This window comes from Pan troglodytes, chromosome 2 (genome assembly GCF_028858775.2).
Source record: "Pan troglodytes isolate AG18354 chromosome 2, NHGRI_mPanTro3-v2.0_pri, whole genome shotgun sequence".
NCBI classification, from domain to species: Eukaryota; Metazoa; Chordata; class Mammalia; order Primates; family Hominidae; genus Pan; species Pan troglodytes.
The window spans coordinates 165,361,984-165,385,679 of record NC_086015.1 but is presented as its reverse complement, the minus strand read 5'-3'; the positions used below and the strand labels follow the sequence as shown (position 1 = coordinate 165,385,679).

General features: G+C 33.7%; 1 long non-coding RNA gene across 1 annotated transcript in view; it reads left to right on the top strand.

Annotated features, from left to right (window-relative positions):
• The first annotated feature begins 1,164 nt into the window (after window positions 1-1,164).
• Window positions 1,165-23,696, top strand: part of LOC129143673 (uncharacterized) — a 40,809-nt gene continuing 18,277 nt past the window's right edge. Inside the window, exons 1-2 of the long non-coding RNA XR_008547385.1 lie at window positions 1,165-1,277; window positions 22,716-22,832. This is a non-coding gene — a long non-coding RNA (uncharacterized LOC129143673). The remainder of the gene's footprint in view (window positions 1,278-22,715; window positions 22,833-23,696) is intronic.

Below are 23,696 nucleotides of genomic sequence, written 5' to 3'. Positions count from 1 at the left end.
CCCATACATATCCATGGGGGATAAACAGTCAGATAGATCCCAATAGCACTGCACAGACTTTAAAATTGAACGGACATTCAAACCATAACCAAAGTGAAGCAAACTGAGCTATCATTTTTTTTTTCTCAAACAACATACAATCAACCCTTTGCTGTATACTTTGCTTAAATTAAAATGCTTTCTCTTTAGTTTAACAACAGAATATAACAGTTTAGTTGCCCTATAGCAACCAAAGAAATAATTTGGCATGATTTACTCAGTGAATACAGTCTTTCATAGTGTCTATGTCTTATTTATCTGTTAAAATATTTTTCTTCTTTTTAAAAAATAAAATTCACAGTAAAACAATATTAGAAAATGTGCACATTTTGAATAAAGAAAACATTCTCTGTAAGTTTTCTATCAATTTGCTTCTAGTGTTGTTTTGTACATACTTTTATTTATTCTGTTTTTTAAAGTAACTTATGAATAAAGGGTAGTTTGTGAATATTTTCTAGTTAATAATTTTTTGGTAGATACAATGCATGTAGGAGATTGCGTACAGGTTGGTCCTTTTTCAAATGATCATGCAAGGGACTTTTGACAAAATTTTTTTATATTTGTACATATCTCTCTTTATCAACAGATTTGAGGTATAACTGAAATGTAATGATTGCGTATGAAGCATAGAATTTTCTAGATTTTGCCACCCTTCAAACCATCGTGAAAATCAACACAGTGAATGTATATACCAGCCCCAAAAGTGTCCCTTTGAATTGACACCCTTCATCCTATCCCCTTCCCTAGGCAACCAATGATCTGTTTTCTGGCACTATAAATTTAGGTGGCATTTTCTGGGGTGCAGCTAAATCTTAAAATATATTTCTAAACTGCAATTACTGTGAACATATTACCAATGCCAATTAAGTAACAGACATTTTTTAATTGTTTCCAAAGAATCCACATCAACTCACTTCTTCAGCAAGAAGTACACAAAAGTTTGTTTTGGGGCATCTGATATGGTTTGGTTCTGTGTTCTCATCCAAATCTCCCCTTGAATTATAATCCTCATAAGCCCCATGTGTCAAGGGCAGGACCAGGTGAAGGTAATTAGATCATGGGGGCATTTTCTCCCATGGTGTTCTCCAGATAGCAAGTGAGTTCTCACAAGATCTGATGGTTTTGTAAGCATCTGGCATTTCCCCTGCTGGTACTCATTCTTTCTCCTGCTGCCCTGTGAAGATGTGCCTTCTGCCATGATTGTAAGTTTCCTGAGGGCTCCCCAGCCATGCAGAACTGTGAGTCAATTAAACTTTTCTTTATAAATTACGCAGTCTTGAGTATTTCTTCATAGCAGTGTGAGAACGAACTAATACAGCATTGTTGCCGAAACTGGGTTTCATTAAACTTTTATTTACTAAAAGGAAGAAGAAACAATTATCTTGCTGTTATTTTAACTTGTTTTTATTGAATTATAAATGAAAAGAGATTTTGTTTCATTCTTATTGATAATGTTTATAATTTTTGTAAAACTTTCCTATTAATGTCATTTCTTTAGTTTTTTATGGGGCTACACTATTTTATTAATAAGAGCACTTTTATTTTGCAAAATTAAGCTCTTTTGTTCTCTATGATCTAACTGCTTTTGTTCTTTTCTTCTGGCAAAATTAAAAGTTTAAACAAAGATATAAATATTTAAAATCTAGTAGATATGATATTATACCAATTTAGTGAGAACAAAAGGATTCGTTCTATAAGTAACTGAAACATATTCTACAAATAAAATGTATAAACACATAAATAGGAAAGTTTTATTCAATAACTCTTTGGACTTCCACAAAAATAATGTCCATATGCATTAGAAATTTTTAAAAATGCATGCTAGAATGACATTTGTAAATGTGCTTATAATCATAGAGTAGAAGGTTAATCAGAGAAAAACTCAAAATTCAGAGGTTAAGTGATAAAACATTTGCTTTTGCAAGTATTGACCATTTCTGTCTCCAAAATCTTTTTATACTTTAGTGATCAAAAATTGCATTGTTTATGAATTTGACTTGGTCTTGATCTACACAAATTTTCACACAAAGATGCACATACAAGGTTATTTTTCTACAATGTTTAGATTTTATTTATACTGCTGGTATATTTAAATAGGTTCTTAAAGCAATATTAAGTCACAATAACTTATTTTGTGATTAATGTTCACAAAATAGTGATGTCTCTCAGTAAGAACAAATTTTATACTTGGAAAAAAAAGTCATAATTTTAACCAAAGCAAAAGATGCTCTCCCAAGTATTTTTGAGAATACTTACAAAGCTCTTTTTACTGCTCTATAAGAGCAATCTTCTTGGGAAGATATTATTTGCCAAATTAAGAGGTGAGAAGGGTCAACTAAGATTCAAGCAGAGAAGAAATATCAGCAAATATAGGTAGTACATTTTAAATATCCTAATAGTAGTTTAAGATGTGATATTTATTAAAATTTTATCTTAAATATATTTGATTAGCAAAAATATATTTAGTTTTAAATTCATATATTAAATTAAAATTTAATCTATTTTCAAAACAACTAAGAGTACTAACTGAAATTCCACTTTAAAAAATTATCAGTGTCTGAAACAATTGGATGAAAATAACTCATGAATATTTCAGGATATTCTATTTATCACATATGTATTTTCATTATATATCATATAAATAATATTCAAAGTGAGTTCAACTTGACACATTTGCCATGGAAAATTTAGCCTATAAAACTATTTAAAGTCACTTTCAATACTTCTTTAAAATCACCAATATCTTATTTAGTGTGTAATGCTAAGGTCTGTTAAATTCTTTAAATTAGTTTCACAATTAGTATTATAATCTTTGGCACTAGTTTATGTCAAGACAAACATACTCTGGAAATAATTGAATTGATTATTTTTGGCCATGTTAAGAGGAGAGACTAGGAGACAGTGCTGTTAAAATTGTTTGTGAGAGTTAGGAGAGGCTTCATAATGGAAGTGTTAGAGGCACTGTATATTCCAGGAAGGTCATAATGCTTCTGGTTATGAGGAGAAGAAGGGGGCAGTATCCACATGTGGAGTGAGTGGAGGTGAGCCTGGATCACTCACAAGGGTCACAATGAAGGATTCCGATGCCAAACAAACAAAAAAAGTTTAAAATGTTTAACTTCAAACCAATATTTCTCAACCTTTTAAAAATTGTATTCCCTCTAATATTTGTTTTTAGTCAATTTTCTACACATATCTACTAGGCAAAACAAGTTGTATTTTAGTAGTTTGCATTAGAAAAATAATAGATCTATTGAACATGTAAATTTTTTTTTTTTTTTTGTATTACATACTGCCACCTCCTCCCACTGATTTATTCTTATGGGGGATGAGTCACTTATTTCTGTCTCCCAAAGTTTTAGAATCTCTGCTGCAAGCCTTTGGGAAATATTCATCCATCGAACAAATATTTATTAGGTATTACTATGCATGACACAGCCAAGAATTTTGTACAGAAGGAAGATATGAGCAGATGTGTGATAGATTTGATAGGCATATTTCTCTTGCAGTACTTAATGGAAAGACTAAAGGCGATGAGATTATCAACTGTCACGTAATTGACAGAGGAGAAACAGATAACAGTATGGAAAATACCAGTAATGCAAATATGTCAGATACTGTAGAACAGGCAGCTGTGATCATGGATGCTAACATTCAAAGTTTCAGTCTTGATAGAACAAAATTTTTGTAGCATATGTTTTGGCTCTAAAACTGTCTTGGACCTCCAAGAGAAGACAAGTTCCTGTGTGTCTCCATATGGTACTTTCTGTATACAAGTTGTTGGGAAGCAACCTGAAACCTGGGTACACACAGGAAGAAGGTATTTAGGATTTTGATTATAGTTTCCAATCACTACTTATGATTTCAGTAGAGCTGATGTTTAATCATTTGCTTAAAACTCCCCATATCACAGAATAAATTCTAAGCTTATTTGCTGTAACTGAAAATTTATCCTTTTGGATGAATAAAAGGGCTCTTCCCTTTCCCATCCTTCCTTCCTATCCTAGATGATTGCCTCAGTTCTTCCTTTACAGAGCTAAAGCTCAGCAATGATTCCCAAAGAGAGCCTAAAGGGAAGAATGGAGAGGGCTCCACCAGCTGATTGTAGAAAATGCCTTGGGTTCATATGAAAGGAGACATCTCCAAATCTTCCACTTACCTAAAGAATCACTTTTCTGAGGATCTCCACGCTTATTCCCTCAGGCTCTATGATTTCTTTACTGCCTTTTGATATTTAAGGTTTCATTTTGAAACCTTTTAAGTTTCATATAATATTCTGAGATGATGAGAAGTGATAAAAAGTATTGAAGATTTACTGCCCTGTGCCTGCACGTGGTACTTTTTTCACAGCCTAAGAGTTAAATGATAAGAGACATTTACCTGGAAGGAAATTTGGTTTATTTTAGCACTTTCTATATAAACTCTTTGGAAGGATATTAAATATGGTAATTAAAGTTCATGAAAGTATAAAGCGAGCAAATGCTGGGTATAATTTTTGCTTTATAGTTTTAAACAAGTTTTCCTTTCTATAGTATCTTAAATTGGCTCATCTATATTTTAGATACTTTTATTCACAGAAGAAAAAAATGGCACTATATTTTAAAGTATAAATGGAAATCAAATGCACTGGGGCAATATCACAAATGTGTATGATACTTTAAGTTGATATCATATTTTTAAAATTCCCTTAAAATTATATTGTGCCACCTTAAAATGTATTTCACTGATAAGTTTGATTAATGTAAGACAAAAGGATATATAGAGAAAAATGACTTTCTGCCTGAAATCTTTACCCTAATTTCAGTAATTTTAAAAATATATATACTTATATATAGAAATAGTAACTTTAAAAACCTTCAGAGATGCAATTTAATCTCTCTTAACCTTAGTTTCTCCATATATGAAATGAGAGTGATAACAGTATTACTTTAAAGAGCATAGCTATTATATCTCTTTACATATATTTTAGTAGGATGAAAATGTATAAAGGTGATAGCTGAAAATTAGTGAACTGACTGTAGTTCTAGTGTTCTGTCTGACTTTGGAAATCTAGAAATTATAGGAATATGTTCAACTTGATTCGTGTACATCATTTGATGTAAATGCCCTTCCCTTTCCAATCATAAAAAGGATATAATTAATATTATTTGATCTTCATCTATAGGAAATACATACATTCTCTTTAGTAACCCATTTGTATAGTTTTTTTGTAATTTTTAAGATAGATATTTCTAATAGGGACTTTCAAATGACCTCAGACAGTAAGATCACAAAATTTTGAGAATGGTCTGTATTTGTCTTTTTGATCAATACTCACTCGGAAGCATCTAAAGATTTCATGGCTACCATGACAACCATGGGTTTCCTGCATTCAGCTTCTGGTTCTAAGGACTTTATAACTTTCAGTCAGACATAGAAATAACCACTTTATTATATTCCAGTCAGATGTATTAGCACGTTTACACAGACCTAAAATAAATTAAGATACAAGCCAGCATTTTATGAAATGTGAAATGAAATTTCATGAAATTATATTATATTTTTAAAATATGGTAAAACCTTAGGGAATACAAAATATTAATTTTTAAGCTATAATCTTGGATGTCATATGCTAATTTCTTTATAACTAATAAAACTAGTAAGTATGAAAATGTATAATTATTTCCTTCAAATATTTAAATGATTACTAATAAACAAGACTTAAAATTTTTAAAAGAGACATGAAAGTCTAGCTATATTAAAGAAATATTTCAGAAAGTAAACTGTAAGCCTTTTCTATTTCATTGCATAGATGAGTAACCTGTGGCATCTGAAGCTATTTTGAGTGGCTTTTATAGTGAGTGTGCAAATTATAGCACATAAAAATGTTGAGGCATGCATTCAAAAGCAGCTTCATTCTCTTGTCATCCACATAAAGAGAAAGGGAAAACAGAGTCTTTGTTGGATTCTTGAGCTGGGAGCAGTGTGGAAGGAAAGTGATGAGAGAAAAAAACTAAATTAGGAACAAAACAAAGCTTTGCTGAGCTTTTGATTCCAGCATCACTGCCCTAAGACTTCTTTTTTCATATGTTGCTGGAATTTGTGAGCTCCTGGATTCTTGAACACCTCCAAATATCTTCCAGCTATGCCTCTTGGAACATTACCCTGAAGGTAAGATGAAAGTGTCAAGGAAGGCTTCTCCCATTTCCAGTTCTCCCACTCTTCTTTTGACAAGCATTAGCCACAACTAAAAGGAAATCAGGTATAATTCTTTGCAAGCTGCATGAATTTCTATTCAGTGGTGACGAGGGAGAAGTGAGGCATCTCATCATTTCAAGCACAATGTGACAGCCACTGCCTGACCAAGTGGTTTCCTGAGCTGCTGCAGTTTGCCTCTCTCACAGGATGGCAGTGAAACTCCAAAAACATGTGAGAGAGCAAGAATTTGGCAACTATAAAATAGTCTACAAATAAAAAGAATTCTTCGTAGTAAAAAAAAGCACATTACCAGTGGAATTCTTAAATATCTATTTTTCAGATGGTGTTATCTTATCTATAAACCACATAATAAATTCATCTTCTATGGACACCATATATTGAAATAAATGTATGGTATTAGCAACCCTAAACTGGAAATAGCTGAGTAATAATGATTTAAATGTTGGACAAAATATTGAATATGTGTCCTTGATTAGTTGGAATGAAGAAGAGAGTGAAATATCTGAGGAGATCTTACAATGTTTTAGAAATGCAGCTAGCCTCAATTCCATTCACAAGTAGATGAAAGCAGCACACTCTCTTTTTGGGATAGCTTTTAGCAATATCAAGTTCTAACTATAATAATACTTTTTCAACTGATGGAAGTGCCATTTCTCCCCTGACCAGAAGACAATTCTCTGAGTTCTATGAAAATCTTATTTTACCCAGAGGAGTGTTTTCTGCTCTTGCCCTCAGTTAGTGTGTGCCAGCCACATACTAAAGTGGCTGAATTTAGTTAGGGCCTCTTACTGTCCTGTATTTCCCACTCAGTCCTTCTTTTAGGTTGGCTTCTTTACGCCTATGGGAGAAAACAAAATAGACACTTGAATATGAGAGTTCTAGTCCTGTATAAATAATACGGTAAGGCCTTCAGATAATCAGATTTCTAGGCTGAAAAGAAAAATTAGTGATTCAATAACAAAACCATGTTTCTTATATCTAGACTGTTTATATTGAGACATTCACCAGACTAAATTAGCTTTCTTTTTTCATATTATGTTTATCTCAGAACTGAAAACAATTTTGATAGCTAAATCGGTGTTTCAAGATATATAAAAAAGACACCTCATCATATATCAGAGAATCTTATTCTCCCTGGTTCAGGAGCTTTTCTTCATCTATTTGTGAAATAATTATAATTTATATCCCATCTACAAGCAACTACTTCCAAACAAAATAAGCTGTCAGCACATTAACCAACTTGCTTTTATATTCTGTATTTCAACATATTGTGATTCAAGTCCCTAGACTGAAGCAGGAGAGAATCTGAATGATTGTAAACTGTGTGCATGTATGTGTTTTATGTATTCAGTGACAATCTTCCAAGAGGAAACTATAGCAGAATGCAAAAGTATTAAAACTTTGGCTAATAAGAGGAATGAAAAATCAAATAAAATATAAAAAATAGGAAAGTCATGAAGAGGTTGGGTATCCCCAAGGAAGAAAAAAAACTTCATTTTCCACTACTGTCAACCAAAGAGTACCCAAGTAACATGTACGGTCATTAATTTATTTAGAAATTCTTTTTAAAAAATAAATATTGAACTCTTATTATTGAAGACTTCCCACCATGGCCCTCTCCTAAACACCCACACTGTTTCTTCAGAATTTATAACTTTCCTAATGTAAATAAGGAGACATGGAAGAAAAGATTAATCTTGTTTTCATAGCCTAGGTAGACTTGACTACAGCATGGTGTAAACCACTGTCCTAGGAGTGAGCAATAACGGAAGCTCATTTCAGGAAAATAAGGATTCATTAAATTTTGTGTATCCTATATCTCTTTCTACAAAATCTTTTCAACTACTTCCTATTTCACCTTTCTCCCATAGCGAAATGTAAGCAATAGGATTGGGCAATTATTAAGAAAGATGGCATGCTTCCTCTGGTTCAGTCCTCAAGGATCTTATCCGGTAATGCAGTGAGTTTTGCTATGGGGACTGACCACATAGCATTTGCACTGACTACATGGCATTTGTAATCCCTCTTCTGAACCATGATGCTGTTGATGACATCTTGGTGCAAAGATCATTCAGCTAAAGTTCACACCTCAGTGACAACATAGGCACAGGATTTAATAAAGCTTACATAGAAAAAATGAGAAAGGTAAAGAAATTCAACTGTAGTTACCTCTTCAAATGCCCAACTCTTTAATAGCAATCATTTTTGGCTTGACTATTTTGAAACAATATATTTTGACATTGCCATTTTGATTCAGTCATTTTAATATGGAGTGAAAAAAAAACCTTGTTAAGGCATTAGATTTAAATCTCATTTCTTTTTACTAAAATATATCCGCTACAGACATGTCTAGCCCAGACCTCAATTACCAAAGTATTCTACTTTATATCTTATTTAAACATTTGTATAATTAGATGCTACCTCTAGAATACAAAATAAAGACATATGTTAATGTGAGATATACATTATTCTTCTTTAAGGGGATATCAGGTTTATCTCCCAAATTTTCCGTTTAATAATATTATATGTAATTTGTATACAGAGAACTATTTATTAGAAATAAAATGAAAAACTGGACTTCCTAGGCCATTTGAAATGATAATAAGTGATCTTGTTGTGTTCAAATACCATCTTTCTCCAGGTCTTATAGTTGATGCAAATAAATAAGAAAGTTTGAAATAAAGCAATCACAGATGCAGGTGAGTCCTGAGAGAATGAGCACATACTTATTTTAACAATTGGTGGGCATTGTGATATGTGAAAAGAGGTTAAGTATTGATTCCTAGATACATGATATTTCATCTGGATTGGGATTAATCCCCTTTCTGTAACCCTTGCCTAAACTTTACTCTAGCACTAACACCTGCTTTTTGCATAGAACCTACCTTCTCTCCTATCCTCATTGTACGGTGAGGTTAGCTCAATGATAAGGTGAGGCCAATAATGATAATACAAGCTGAAAAATTAAGTTTTCCTAAGCCATGTCAAAAACAACATTATGTGAAAATTGCACATCACAGTGCTATGTCAAAAAGCTCCTGGTATTAAATGCTTTTGTTTAAAAAGTTGCAAATGTCAAAGGGTTTCATCAAAATGTCATGCCATCTTGACCTTAAACTCTTCATAACCCAATCACAAAAGAAGACCAAGACTTCTTAGATGAATGAGAATGATCTCAGTGAATGGAACTAGACAAGAATACAGTGTGTGGATATTATGGGGAAAAGGGGGTAATAAGAATGAAAAAAATAATAGTAAGTTAAACAATTCCACAATCACTTTTTTATTCTTAAATCTATAAAGGACTGACCATGAAGGTAGTTAAATATTCCTTTTATCAAAACTTCTGTATAAGCCTTTACAAAAAGTAGCATGAGTCACTTGACAGAATGGTAAGGTTTTTTTCCAACCATCTCAAAATATAGCTTCCTCCCAAAGTGGCAATTGAAATGTATATCAAGCATAGAAGTAAATTGCTTAGTAAGGATGAAATGTAATACAATTTTCTGCTAAAGACCAAATCCCATTTTAAGAAAATCTTAATAGTCACAGGGATAATTTATTTTTTTCAATAATACTGTATTTTGCAAGTGGAAGTAGGGATAACCAAGGGCATCATTTTTCTGTCAGAAACAAGATGTGTTAGAACAGCTAACAGAACTTTTTCACTGATAATTTATATATCTCACAAATGAAGAAAATTCTGATTTCTGACAAAATTTTATTGTATTTTTATTTCAACCTCCCCTAGAATGTCTTATTACATATATTATGGGAAGACTAAAATATTGGTCTGAGAAGTAAGACACTTATATGACTTTGGGTGAGGGACCATGAGGTTTTGGTGAAGTCACTACTCTAGAGACGTGGAGTAGTCTCTATAGTATAGTTCCTTTGCTTGAGGAGCATTCCCAAAAGTCTTTACTAATATATTTAACAAAAACATGAGGTCTCCTTGTCAATATGTGCATACAATCCAATAATGTGCATAAGATGTCCCGCTGATCTTTTTTCATAGTAAAACAGTTTTCTGTCTGCCCCTGAAAAACCCACTCCAGATTCCAGCATGAGTCGGGTCCTTGTCTCTCCTTCCTTCAATGGCATCTAAGTTACAAATGAATAGTAAAGCACTTCTTTGACTCTAAAACAATGAAAAAAATAGGTTTTAAGATAAATATTGATTTTTAAATCAGCAGGATAACAAATAATAGTTTAATAACCAAGGAAATTAATAGTTATTCTTGCCAACTAAAACTAGATTGTTGAAGACTAGTACTTTGTCTTATTCACCTTTGTATTTTCATCAATTTTCTTTATCCCTGATGCTGCAGGAACTTAAGAAATTCAAAAAATAAGCAAATTGAAATGCTTTTATTCATCCTAGCACTGACACTGAGACAATACTGTGTGTATGGTTCAAGAGACACATACTACATTCTATATTCTAAGATTGTTACAATCCTTGTATGTGTGGTGAAATATGATAAATCACTCTGGTGCCCAATTAATTAGCATATACTATTTACATAGTTCATACTGTAAGTGCATATTATGTCAGCCTGAACAGCTTTAATGTGTTATCTAAAAAACTTTTTCATTTCTGAATGACATTAGCTATTTCTATAGAAATGCACATAACATGAGTTATATCAAAATCATCTAAAATTTTTCGCTTTAACTTGACTCAGTGTATTTCACTCTCTTAAAAATAGGAATGCATGTGCAATATTGATGTGGATAACTTATATAATTATGTGGGGAAAAATGAATCAATGTTAATTAGTGAAAAAAGTGATATGAAATCATGAGAATATATTACAGGTTACTGAGACCTTGTGAAGAAACAAATAAAATAACAGTGCAGGCACTGCAGAGATTGTACATCATTTTAACAAGGTGAGATGAAAACGCAGCAGCGGTTTTGTTAAGCATTATTTAGGTTTCAGATGATGTGATGCTGCCACTCCTGGTTGCCATGGCAATAGGATTCCCACCATATAATGCTTTTATTATGAAAAAAAAAAACACATGGAAATTAAATAAGCAGTATTTAGAGATAAGAGTATTTAGTGATAATCTACCACCCCTAACATGGGGGAAAATCTAGAGAGAAGTCTGAGTTGAACTGAACCACAGAAAAAGAATGAGGATAAGAAGGTATTAATTTGAATTATTTATAAAAGGGTTAAGGGGCTAGGTTCAGCTTATATGCCAAAGAGTCTCCTGGTATGGCACAATTTGTTGTTTTTCTCAGTCACAGTTATCAAGGTCAGTGTGGATAACTAATTATATAGCTGTATGTTCATCATGTATAGCCAGTTCTACCCACTGACACTAATGGTTAGAAGGAAACTGAGAGGGGTAGATCACAAAAATATAATGTCCTTATGATCTGTACCAATTAGTGTGGTATCAGAACAACATTATCAGACTCTTGCTAAAATTGCTCTCCTACACCTCATTATCACCCAGAAGAGTTATGTACAGCAGAGGGATTTGGGGGTGGGGTGGGTCAAAGGCAATCAGTTTCAAGGATTTGTGCAAAATTAACATATTTTGAGCAAAATTAGAATATATATATGCTATTTTCACTTAATGTTTAGATTCACCATGGAACTAAATATATTTGGAGACCTATTAAGTTATGATTTTTTATTCTAGGTATTTGGATTATTCATAGTAAGGTATAGTGTATTATTTTGAAGTAAGATGTGCAACTCATATTGATTATGTGTCATACAATGACTAAAAAGCATTATAAGTAAGGCACTTCAAGAGATGAAAAGCTGTAGTTGAGAAGCGCTATGCATATTTCACAAACCAAGTGAAATAAGCATGAGCTTTGAACTCATAAATCTTACTTGAGTCATTGCTTTACCCTTTATTTGTTGAAATTGCTTCTTACTATTTTATCCATGCAAAATGTCATCATTGCCTTTTTCACTATTCATTTTAATAAAAATGAATGATTTGTTATCATGAAACTTTACATTTCGAAAATAATTTTGTGAGTTTCTTGCCAGCTGAGTTTTTTGCCAACAATATGCTCTAAAAGTAAAAGCAAAGATAAATAAGTAAATCCTTACAGAAAATTCTGATGCACTTCAGAACAGATCCATTGATGAAGAGAGATTACAAGATTCTTGCCAGCATTCCTGCCCATCATATGGTACATTTTGCTTTTTTTCCCCTGAGTGGATGTTCACAAGTTAGGAGAGGAAGAAGTAGAAGCATGTTTAACAGGATCCAAGAATCAATAGTGTTTCAACATCCATTTTTATAAAGTAACTAAAGGAAACTCCTGTGTGTGTGTGTGTGTGCATGTGTGTGTGTGTGTGTAGTAGTAGTAGTAGTAGTAGTAAAGCGAGAACTCACTGATTCCCAAAAATATCTGAATAGATCCTCAGATATCTAAAGATCCCAGTTTGAGAAGCAACACATTAAATCCTAATGCCATTTTAGTAGTTCTTTAGCCCCAATACAGAAGCAAGAAAGATAATCACAAATACAGCTATAAAATCAGTTAATAGAACTCACTTGCAAAGTGCTCATCTTGAGGATTCAGAATGCTTCCAATGTCCTTTTATATTGCTGTAAAAGTAAAAACAAAAATAAATAAGTAAATCCTTATAGAAAATCCTTTAGCACCTCAGAACAGATCCACTGATGAAGATGACAAAATCCTAAGCTAAGCTTTTATTTTATTACTTCATATTAACCTATGATATGTCATTTTACTTAAATCTAACAAGTCAAAATCAGCATGAAAAGTCAAGCTGCAGGATGCAGATTTCCCCCCCAAGTAGCATCATTAATAAGATTCAAAATATGGCAAAGGTATTTGCTCTCAATTTCGACTCTCTTGTTGGAATTCTTTTATCCAAATGAAAGGGGGAGGATGGGAACTTGTATAATAAAAACTAATGTTTTTAAAATTAACCAACACTCTATCAAAGTGTAGCAGCATGTAGAATTATTTATTTTGTGATAGTATGTTCTAGATATATCTTTGAATTTTTTTTTTTTTTTTTTTTTTTTTTTTTGAGACGAGAGTCTCGCTCTGTCGCCCAGGCTGGAGTGCAGTGGCGTGATCTCGGCTCACTCACTGCAAACTCCACCTCCCGGGGTTCATGCCATTCTCCTGCCTCAGCCTCCCGAGTAGCTCGGAATATTGCGCCTGCCACCATGCCCAGCTAATTTTTTGTATTTTTAGTAGAGATGAGGTTTCACTGTGTTAGCCAGGATGGTCTCGATGGTCTCGATCTCCTGACCTCTTGATCCACCCGCCTCGGCCTCCCACAGTGCTGGGATTACAGGCATGAACCACCACGCCCAGCCTGAATTTTGTTATTTAATCATAGCTGTAAGTAGGCTGAAAATCCAAATTTATCAGGAAATTCTGACATGTCTACAAATTTTATGCCTCTTAACTAAACTTTGTTTCTGTTATCTCATTAAAATTATGTTTATATTATGAAGAGAAAAAAATCACTAGTCTGAAGAAAATATCGATCTATCTTAGTCATAAATTTACATATCCAGTCTAACCTAACAAAAATGCTTGTTATTTTGTTTTTACACATCCCCTAGAGATAGGACAACTACAAAATCATGCTGTAAAAATGTCTGTTTTTGTACAGAATTATAAATAGTGCAATGAGAGTACCAAATAAGGTCTGTAACTCTGCCCCACCACCCACTGCAAGAGCTAAGCTCTTTCCTAGGTTGCTTTAGAATTCAAAAACTGAGGTGATAGCAGAAATGAATAATCCAAACTTGCACAGTTACATTTTTGGTCTTTTTAATCATATGTCTTAGATTCTGATTGACCCCCGTGACCTCACTGCTAAAATTAAAAAGTTACATTTTTTTCTTTCCCCAGTTATTAACATTTTTTAAAAAGTTTTCTTTATTGTTGTAATCCTGACAACCTGTCGGGGTTAGAAGAGCTCTTTTTCTAACGTGGATAATTATGTTGGCTTCCCTGAACCCATTCTTATTTGTAAGCTGAAGGTTGAACATTGTCTCTAGTCTCCCCTTATTTTTAAAGCCTTCGTGTCCATCACATGTCCTGAACAAAACTATAAAATAATTTTGTTCCTTAATAATATAATCTAAAAAACATACCTAAAATAATGGACCTTTCAATGCCGATGAAAAAAGTTATGCTCTGTTTTATCAGAATTTTATGACTTCTGCCCATGTAAACTCATTTACTATGTTATGGCCAAGTCACACTTTAAACTGTCATGAGAATACACTTATATGTGTTTGCGCATATGTGTATAAGTGAAGTCCATAAGTATAAAGGTATGTGTATATATTCATATATATGAAGTATATTATTGGTTTTACTACATATTTATACCAGTGTGAGTTATTATTATTATTCCTTTGTTACAGATAAGAAAACTGACACTCACAGTAATTGATATTTTTTCTAAAGTCATATAAATAGTAAATGGCAGAGTAAAGACTGAAACTCATTTGGAGCGACTACAAACCTGACACTATTTCTACAATAATGATTTCCTCTTTTCAACACAATCCTGTAAGAATTTCTTTTAATTTTCCCTTCTTTTAATCTATCTGATCATGTTATTTTCTAATATGAGGGTTCTGGTCCAAGAACTAATTACTCATTTTTTATTTTATTATTTTTTAGACGGAGTCTCACTCTGTTGCCCAGGCTAGAGTACAGTGGCATGATCTTGGCTCACTACAACCTCTGCCTTGTGGGCTCAAGCGATTCTCCTGCCTCAGACTCCTGAGTAGCTGAGATTAGAGGCGTGCACCACCATGTCCAGCTAATTTTTGTATTTTTAGTAGAGACGGGGTTTTACCATATTAGCTAGGCTGGTCTCGAACTCCTGACGTCAAGATCAACCCACCTCAGCCTCCCAAAGTGCTGGGATTACAGACATGAGCAACCATGTCTGGCCTACTTATTTCTTTAATAATCATCTTTTAAGGTCAATTAACCCCACGTTACTTCTGTAGTTTATATAGCTGCAGTAAAAATTGTCTTAATGTCATTGTCTCTAATTCTGACATCTGTAGTTGTTTGGGGTGGGTGTCAAGTGATTCATTACTTTTCTCACTATAAGTTATATTTTCCTGCTTTTTTGTATTCCTGGTGATATGGTTTGGCTCTATGTCACCACACAAATCTCATCTCAAATTGTAATCCCCATATATCAGAGGAGGGATTAGGTGGGAGGTGATTGGACCATGGAGGCAGTTTCCCCCATGCTGTTCTCAGGATAGTGATGGAGTTCTCATGAGAGCTGATGGTTTTAAAGTGTGGCACTTGCTCCTTCTCACACACACTGTCTCCTGCCCCCTGTGAAGAAATTGCCTGCTTCCCCTTCCACCATGATTGTAAGTTTCCTGATGCCTCCCCAGCCATGTGGAACTGTGAATCAATTAAATCTCCTTTGTTTATAAATTACCCAGTCTTGGGTAGTATCTTTATAGCAGTGTGAGAACAGACTAATACACCTGGTAGTCTTTGATTGATACCAGCAATTGGGAGTTTTATATTTGAAGTGCTGGATATTTTTGTATTCTTGTAAATATTATTGAAATTTGTTCTAGCATGTAGTTATTTGGAACACACCTTGATCCTTTTAAGTCTTGTTTTTGTGATATGTTAGGTGGATTTCATATGGTCCCTAGTCTAAAGCTTAATATTCCCAGCTCTTCAAGTAACGTTCTCTCCAATTACCTGAAATGGTTATTTCCCTGCCCTCAAGAAGGAAACAGTGCTCATATCTGTTAACCATTCTGGAAACTTCATAATTTGACGGTCATTTGGTGGAGTTCTCAGAAGGCAGTTTCCCAATATTGAGAGATAATAAGCTGTAGACTAAGTACTGCTCTGAACAAACCTTCCTTCCATTAGTCAGCTTTAAAAAGTTCACTTTCCCTTTTTCATTCTAATTCAGCATTTAAATCTAAATTTTACATTAACCTCACCTTCTTCCTGGAAACTTTCCTTCTTGTTCCTCATGAAACTTCAGCATCCTCATTTGTAAAATTAGGAAAATAATAATCAACCACACAGAGTTGCTGTAAGAAAAAAGTGAGGCCAAAATGGAACTGCTCTGCCTTCTTCTTTCAGCTGATGTGTTATAAACAAGCACATCAGCTAAAACTTTTTCTGGTTTGTGTGTGTATGCATGCTTTCTGTTGCTGATTTTGCTGTATAAACTGGCCCCCAAGCATAGTGCTAAAGAATTGTTTAGTGTTCCTGATACGGTTTGGCTGTGTCCCTATCCATATCTTATCTTGAATTCCCACGTGTTGTGCGAGAAATCCAGTGGGAAGTAATTTAATCATGGGGTCAAGTCTTTCCTGTGTTATTCTCATCATAATGAATAAGTCTCGTGAGATCTAATGGTTTTAAATAGAGAAGTTCCCCTGGACAAGCTCTCTTTCTCTTTTTGCCTGCTGTCATCCACGTAACATGTGACTTGCTCCTCCTTGCCTTCCACCATAATTGTGAGGCTTTCCCAACCACATGGAATTGTAACTCCAATTAAACCTCTTTTTTTTTTTAAACTGTTCAGCCTCTAGTATGTCTTTATCAGCAGCATGAAAACGGACTAATACAGTTCCTAAGTACAAGAAAGCTGTAATGTGCCCTATTGACAAAATATATGTATTAGATAGATTTCATTTAGGGATGATTTAAGTGCTGTTAACTCTAAGCCAATGTTAATGAATCAACAATGTACAGTAAATAAGACATCAAGCAGAAACACACATAACAAAGGTTATGTGTTGATTGGTTGATGAAAATATGACTACAGGTTTGCAGGAACCTAACCCTGTATTTCTTCTAGGAGCAAAGGGTCAATGTTTCCTAATTCAGTGTTTATAGTTACTTTATAGAACATAACTACCACAAATAATGAGAATTGGCTATAGCTAATGTTGTATCTTTCCATTGCTAATAAAATGTATAAAACTAATTTTAAATGTTCTCAGTAAAACACAAGAACTTGATATACAAAGAATTATATAAATCACTCTACTTTAAGTGTGTCTGGGTAATTTAGAAAATTTCTTTAAAATGTTGAATATGTCTCTTCTTTCATAGAGAAATGAATTATTGATTTGACTCTTTATATTTGGGACTTTAAAAGTAGCACATAGTTTATCATCTTTCAGATGACTTGTAATTTTAACGGAACTCAACTAAAAGAAGAGAATTGCATTTTTGTTTGTTCTGAAAATATTTCACAACTGTCTACTGCATTAATATTCTTTGGCACAAAACACCCAATCAAAAAAGATTTATACATATATATGTGTGTGTGTATATATATATACACACACATATATATATGTGTATATATACACATATATGTGTATATATACATATATATGTGTGTATACATATATGTGTGTGTATATATACACATATATGTGTATATATACATACATATGTGTATATATACACACATATATATGTGTGTGTATATATGTGTGTTCATATATATGTATGTATGTGTGTGTGTGTGTGTATATATATATATATTTTATATATATATATATACACACACATACTTTTTTTTTTTTTTTGAGACAGAGTCTTGCTCTGTCACCCAGGCTGGATTGCAGTGGCGTGATCTTGACCCACTGAAAGCTCTGCTTCCCGGGTTCACGCCATTCTTCTGCCTCAGCCTCTTGAGTAGCTGGGACTACAGGCACCCGCCACCATGCCCACCTAATTTTTTGTATTTTTAGTAGAGATGGGGTTTCACCATGTTAGCCAGGATGGTCTCCATCTCCTGACCTCCTGATCTGCCTGCCTCGGCCTCCCAAAGTGCTGGGATTACAGGCATGAGCCACCGCGCCCAGCCAAAAAAGATTATTTTTAAGGATAAAAATAAGACAAAAGAATAACTATTTTTTAAATAGAGAAAATTTCCGATTCCATTAATATTAATGAGTTTGTTTTATATTATTTCAAATAATACAGATAGAGACTAAAGTAGTTTTTTCCAATAGTTTTAAATCCTTACTTATATAATTTTCTTTTAACTACTAGACTGAGTTTACTAAAGTAGCCTCATAGGTAAAACTCAGAATGTGGTAATCATTAAAGAAAAGTATTTTGAATTTCATGTTCGTTATTTGGGGTGATTCATTTAACCTACTTGTGAATGTGTGTGTGTGTGTGTGTGTGTGTGTGTGTGTGGTGTTAAATGATATGATGCACAAGAAATATAAATTGTTGCATACACCGCCTGGCAAATTCATTCAGCTAAAAATATTCTCTGAAATCCAGTTTAGGAACCAGGAATACAAAGATGTATTAGACATGGTCTAAGTCCTTAAGAGATTTACAGTTGACTGCAAGAAAAAAAGAATTATAAGCATATAAATATAACACAATGAGATGTTTTTAATGATAATGACATTACAGAAACAGAGATGATAAGTATATCTAAAATGCACTTTAGGTGTACTCAACCTAAGGAATGAGTACACCTAAAGTGCATTTTAAAAAAGAGCAAGATAACAGCTATATTCATAGTTGCAAAACACTGTTGACGACCAAAGTGTCCTAAAAGGTGAATGGATAAATGAACTGTGGTTCATTTATACAACGGAATGTTATTTAATAGTAAAAATAAATGAGCTATAAAGCAATGAAAAGACAGAGAACCCTTAAGTCAATATTGCTAAGTGCACTAAGCCAGTGTGAAAAGTTACATACTGTATGATTTCAATTATATAACATTCTGGGAAAGGCAAAACTATATACACAATTCAAAAATTCATGGTTACCGAGTGTTGAGGGAAAGATGAAAGGTTGAATTTATGAAACAAAGGGGATTTTGAAGGCAGAGAAACTATTCTATGTGATACTGTAATGGTGGATACAAGACATTACAGATTTGTCAAACTTCATAGATGGTTACAACACAGAGTAGACTTTAATATACGCAAACTAAAAAAGAAATCATTTAGAAAGGTGGGAGACCACAGAAGGAATGTAAACTGTGACAAAAGAAGAAACTTTATTACAAACATATGAAACCAGCTCAGTAAAAGGAGTGGGAGAAAAAAGTATTGACCTAAGTAACTGCGGAAATATGTGGAGTCTGGAAATGAGTGGACCAATAGTAAAAGAAAATGCACATAAAGCTGTATTCTCGTAATTAAAGTTGTTTCCTGTGAGCGTGTGGGTTCACAATTTTGATACTGCTGTTCATTTACATTGGAAGTGAAAAGTTGAGGAAACGTATGGCAGATGACGGCAGCTAGATTTCTTACCCTTGGAGTGCAAATTTACAGATAAGGAAGGGAGGAATTTAGAATGAATGATGTAGTAATGGGTTAGAATCTAAGACATCTGCATAAACTCATGTTTAGTGTAACATATATACACATGTAGTTACATCATATATATATATACGTGTAGTTACATCCTATACACACACACACACACACACGCAAACACACACACACATAGTCTATAGGCACATGTGTTTCCTTGTTCTGTCAGCTGAAAATACCTGCTACCCAGTAGGACAGAGCACAGATATTGGTTTCTAATATTATTCTCTAATGAAAAGAAACTAGTCTTCTTGGATAAGTATCTGGTTCTAAGTAATATATTTTACTGGTGCAGAAAATATATAAGGTGAACATAGAGCATCTTGAGGCACCAGAAAATGAGGACATGCTCAGTAACGAAACAAACAGATGAAAACACTCCTTGGGGAATGTCAAAGGGGCACAGGAGCCAATTGAAAAGACCTCTCAATGGCCAAAGCTGGAAAACAATTTGGAAAACAAAACAAGTAGAATTAATAAAGTAGTATAGTATTATAATCCAAATTACAAAACAAATAATCATACGTCTATACTGACATAAATGGTTGAATAAATAAATAAGTAAAGGAGAAGTGAAAAAATTGCCATGCATAATAGTTCCAAATTATTTATGCAGAAAAAGAAAAGCATCCTCAGCCAGTGTTAACTGATGGCTGACCTGGCAACAACAGGTAGTTCATGATGTCTTCTACTTAATCGAAAGTGATTCCCACAGCAACAGTGTCAGACAGGTGCTCTCTAATATGAATGAGTGAAACAAAACCAAAACTACACTGTATCTATGTCTGAAAAGAGAGAAAAACAAGGACAGTGTTTCAATTAAAAAACTGAACATCTTTCTTACCTGGCTGACATAAATGACTGTTGGTTCTTAACTAACTACAGTTTTAGTTCCTATTCACTGCTTCTGCCTCCCGGATTTAAAATAAAAGAGAAAGAGAATTAAGATAACAATTTGTATATTTAGCCTACTTCCTGCCAACACTCAAACCAGAGAAAACTTCCCACTTTCTTAAACTCACCCCCATTCACCTCACACAAACTCAAATGCTGTAACCAGCCTATTCTCACACTTTTTCACTGAGATATCCTATTATTCTCTATGATGTACCATTTGCCTTGCTATAGTACTAAGACTACAGCTTTGTTTGACTACAGGTATATTCTTCAAGGTCTTTGGGTAGCAGCCTTTAACCAGAAGAGAGAAAAGTGGGTCAGGACTACAAGGCAGAAACTCAAGCTATGTTAAGTCCACTAAGATTGGAGTTAATTCTGTAAGCAATAAGACTTACTTAAAAATTTTATGCATGAAATAATATGGCTTGAATTTCCTTTAACATATATTTCCTGGTGAATATATGGTTGATGTTTGTGAGGGATAAAAGAGTGTAGTTTAGGGACAACTTCCAGCTGAGTCCTGAACTTGAGGACAAGGTAAGAATGAAGAGGAAAGTTATGGATTCGAGAGATGTTTATTAGGCTAAAAACCTGCAGTCTGTAGTAGTTGGCAATGAAAATAAAAGTGAGAATAAACAATCAATCAAGGATATTGATAACTGGTTAACCTTGTTATCTCATAATTGATTACCCCTCCCAGGGGTGCATGCATTGCAGATCTGTATGGAAACGGGAATATGAGAACAGAATGGATAAGGCATTCAGAATTAATAATGTGGATGAAAATAAAGAAGCAGAATGCTGTTTCTACATTCAAAATTCTGCTATAGTAATACAGTACCAGGGCTCTACTTCGATAAGAAACATTTGAAATTCTAAGAATGTACAATATTTGCTTATAGCAAGTGTCACAAAAAAAAAACCCACCAAAAAATGTATGTTTGATTTGCTTGCTGGGACAGAGACCAATATTTGACAGTTTCCCAGGAAGAATTTAATTCTGTCCTAAATAAACAAAGATATCTCCTGATGAAAATAAAGATATCCTCAGAATCACTAGTAGTTCTGCCAGACAGAAGACTTCACAAGGGCAGGGTATGTATCTATCATATGTATTATTTTATTCTTAGCACTCATCACACCTCTTGGCATATAAAAGGTCCTTAGTAATTAATGTTGATTGGATACATTGATTAAGGAATTAGGAATTATTCCAGAGGCAGGAATACACAGCAATGGGGCATAGAATGTGCTCCCTAACAGAGGTCAACAAAATCAAAGTCAAGTTGTGGAAAGAGCTCTTTAACAGACGAGCAGCATAAAATAGAGCTATTTGCTGACTTAGAGCACAAAAGCCAGAGAGTGGCTGTAGCAGCAGAGGAATCAGGATGAGGTAGCACAGCTTATGCTAAAAGGGAGTGTACTCACTCTAGGTTGTGAGACAGAAAAGATGCAAGAGAGCAAGTCCCCAGAGGAGAGAAAGGATGTCTGAGTTCATGGATTTTCAACAGTGACAATAAAGCCTACATACTAAGTATGTCCTAGGAAATTGGACGATGAATGAGTTGCAATGGTTTACCAACCAAGATTTGTGGGCTAAGAAGGCACATGATCAACTGGGATATTTTTACTCTGCTGTTCCACTCCCATCCCAGATTCTGGCCAATTCCCAAGCAGTGATTTGTGGCACAGTACAAAGTGTGAGAGTCCGTTGCAAGAACATTGGCAACCCAGAGAGGTGATGCCAATAGATAAAGATGAGAAACAATGAGACCCCAAATGAAGAAAGACCCAAAGCTAGGATATCAGTAAAAATGGATTTGTGATGAAAATTAAACTCAAAAAGTGTAGTTTTATGTAAACACTCCTTTATATCTAACTTAATACTTAATTGCTGAATAAATTCATTTCATCATTTCTCTCTAATATGAATAATCTCAAATAACTTCAAAAGGAAAAACATCTGGCTAAATAAAGTGAATTAGTTGCCTTCTAAGAAGAATTATAATATCTGAATTTAGATGCACTCTATCTATCTTGGGTAAAGGAAGAGCCTTGGAGGCCCAAGCACTCAATGTATTATGGCACCGCCTCCCCACACCCTACCACATACTAACATGCTACCATATGTGATAGAAAATAAAGTTTTTATTTTGAAATGAAGCAAACATCTACATATTCTGAAATAATTTCACTGAGGCTGACTTTTCTTTTTTCCTTTCTTTCAGTCTCCCTCTTTCTCTTGTGTGCACCATGTTGTGCCTGTTTCTGTTGTTTTTGACATGTGCTTAATCAACCATCAGAGTAATTCTCCACTGACTCTCTCCAGCCACTGGACTACAAAGGTAAAGGCGAATTCTCCTTGATGTTTGTTTTTGGAGGGGCCTCACTTATTAAACAGAGAAGAAAGACAATTGAATTTCAAAATGTTAGTTACATTGAAATTTAATACAAACACAGTAGGAAATTAAGTAGTAGGTTTTATAGATAATTGAGAAAGAACATTTAGAAACAATTTCAACCAGTAACCAATCAGCTACTGTTACCAAACAGAGAGTGTTCTACTTTTCAGTCTGGCAGAATGCTTTGTTCTCATGTGGACACCATTTGTCACACTTGTAGATCTGTGACTTCCTCAAAATAAACTGAAGCTGCTTTTTCAATGCAATGTGTCCACAAATTAAATATTATCAAACACTCTGTATTAATTTATCTTTTAATTTGCCTTTTGATATTTTTGCATTTATTTGATTTTTCTCCAGTGTTAAGTCATTTAGTATTAAAATTGACTGGATACTGCTTGTTTCTTGTATAGATATATGGAATAAAATTAAATCTTTTGAGATGAAATCAATACAAAGAAAAACAAAAAAAGCAAAAGTTTATCTTAGAACAAAGAATGTATACATAGTAAATTAAAAAACAAAACATGTTACCATGAATAAGATAACTTTTTACTATAGAAGTTTTTTAGATTATAAAAAAAAATGGTAGATGTAGAAGAATGAACAGAGTATGTAGATGGCAAGTTTTCAGTAACGTCAGGCCAAATCTTCATGTGATATATGTGTATGTGAATGTAGCAGCATGTGAATATTTATGTGCTCCCAAACAATGTGCTGAAGGGCAGATAAAGGCTGGAAGTTGTTTGCCATTTTTGACTAAATTAAGGAATGAAAGCATAGTGGTGATACCCAAATTCTAAATTC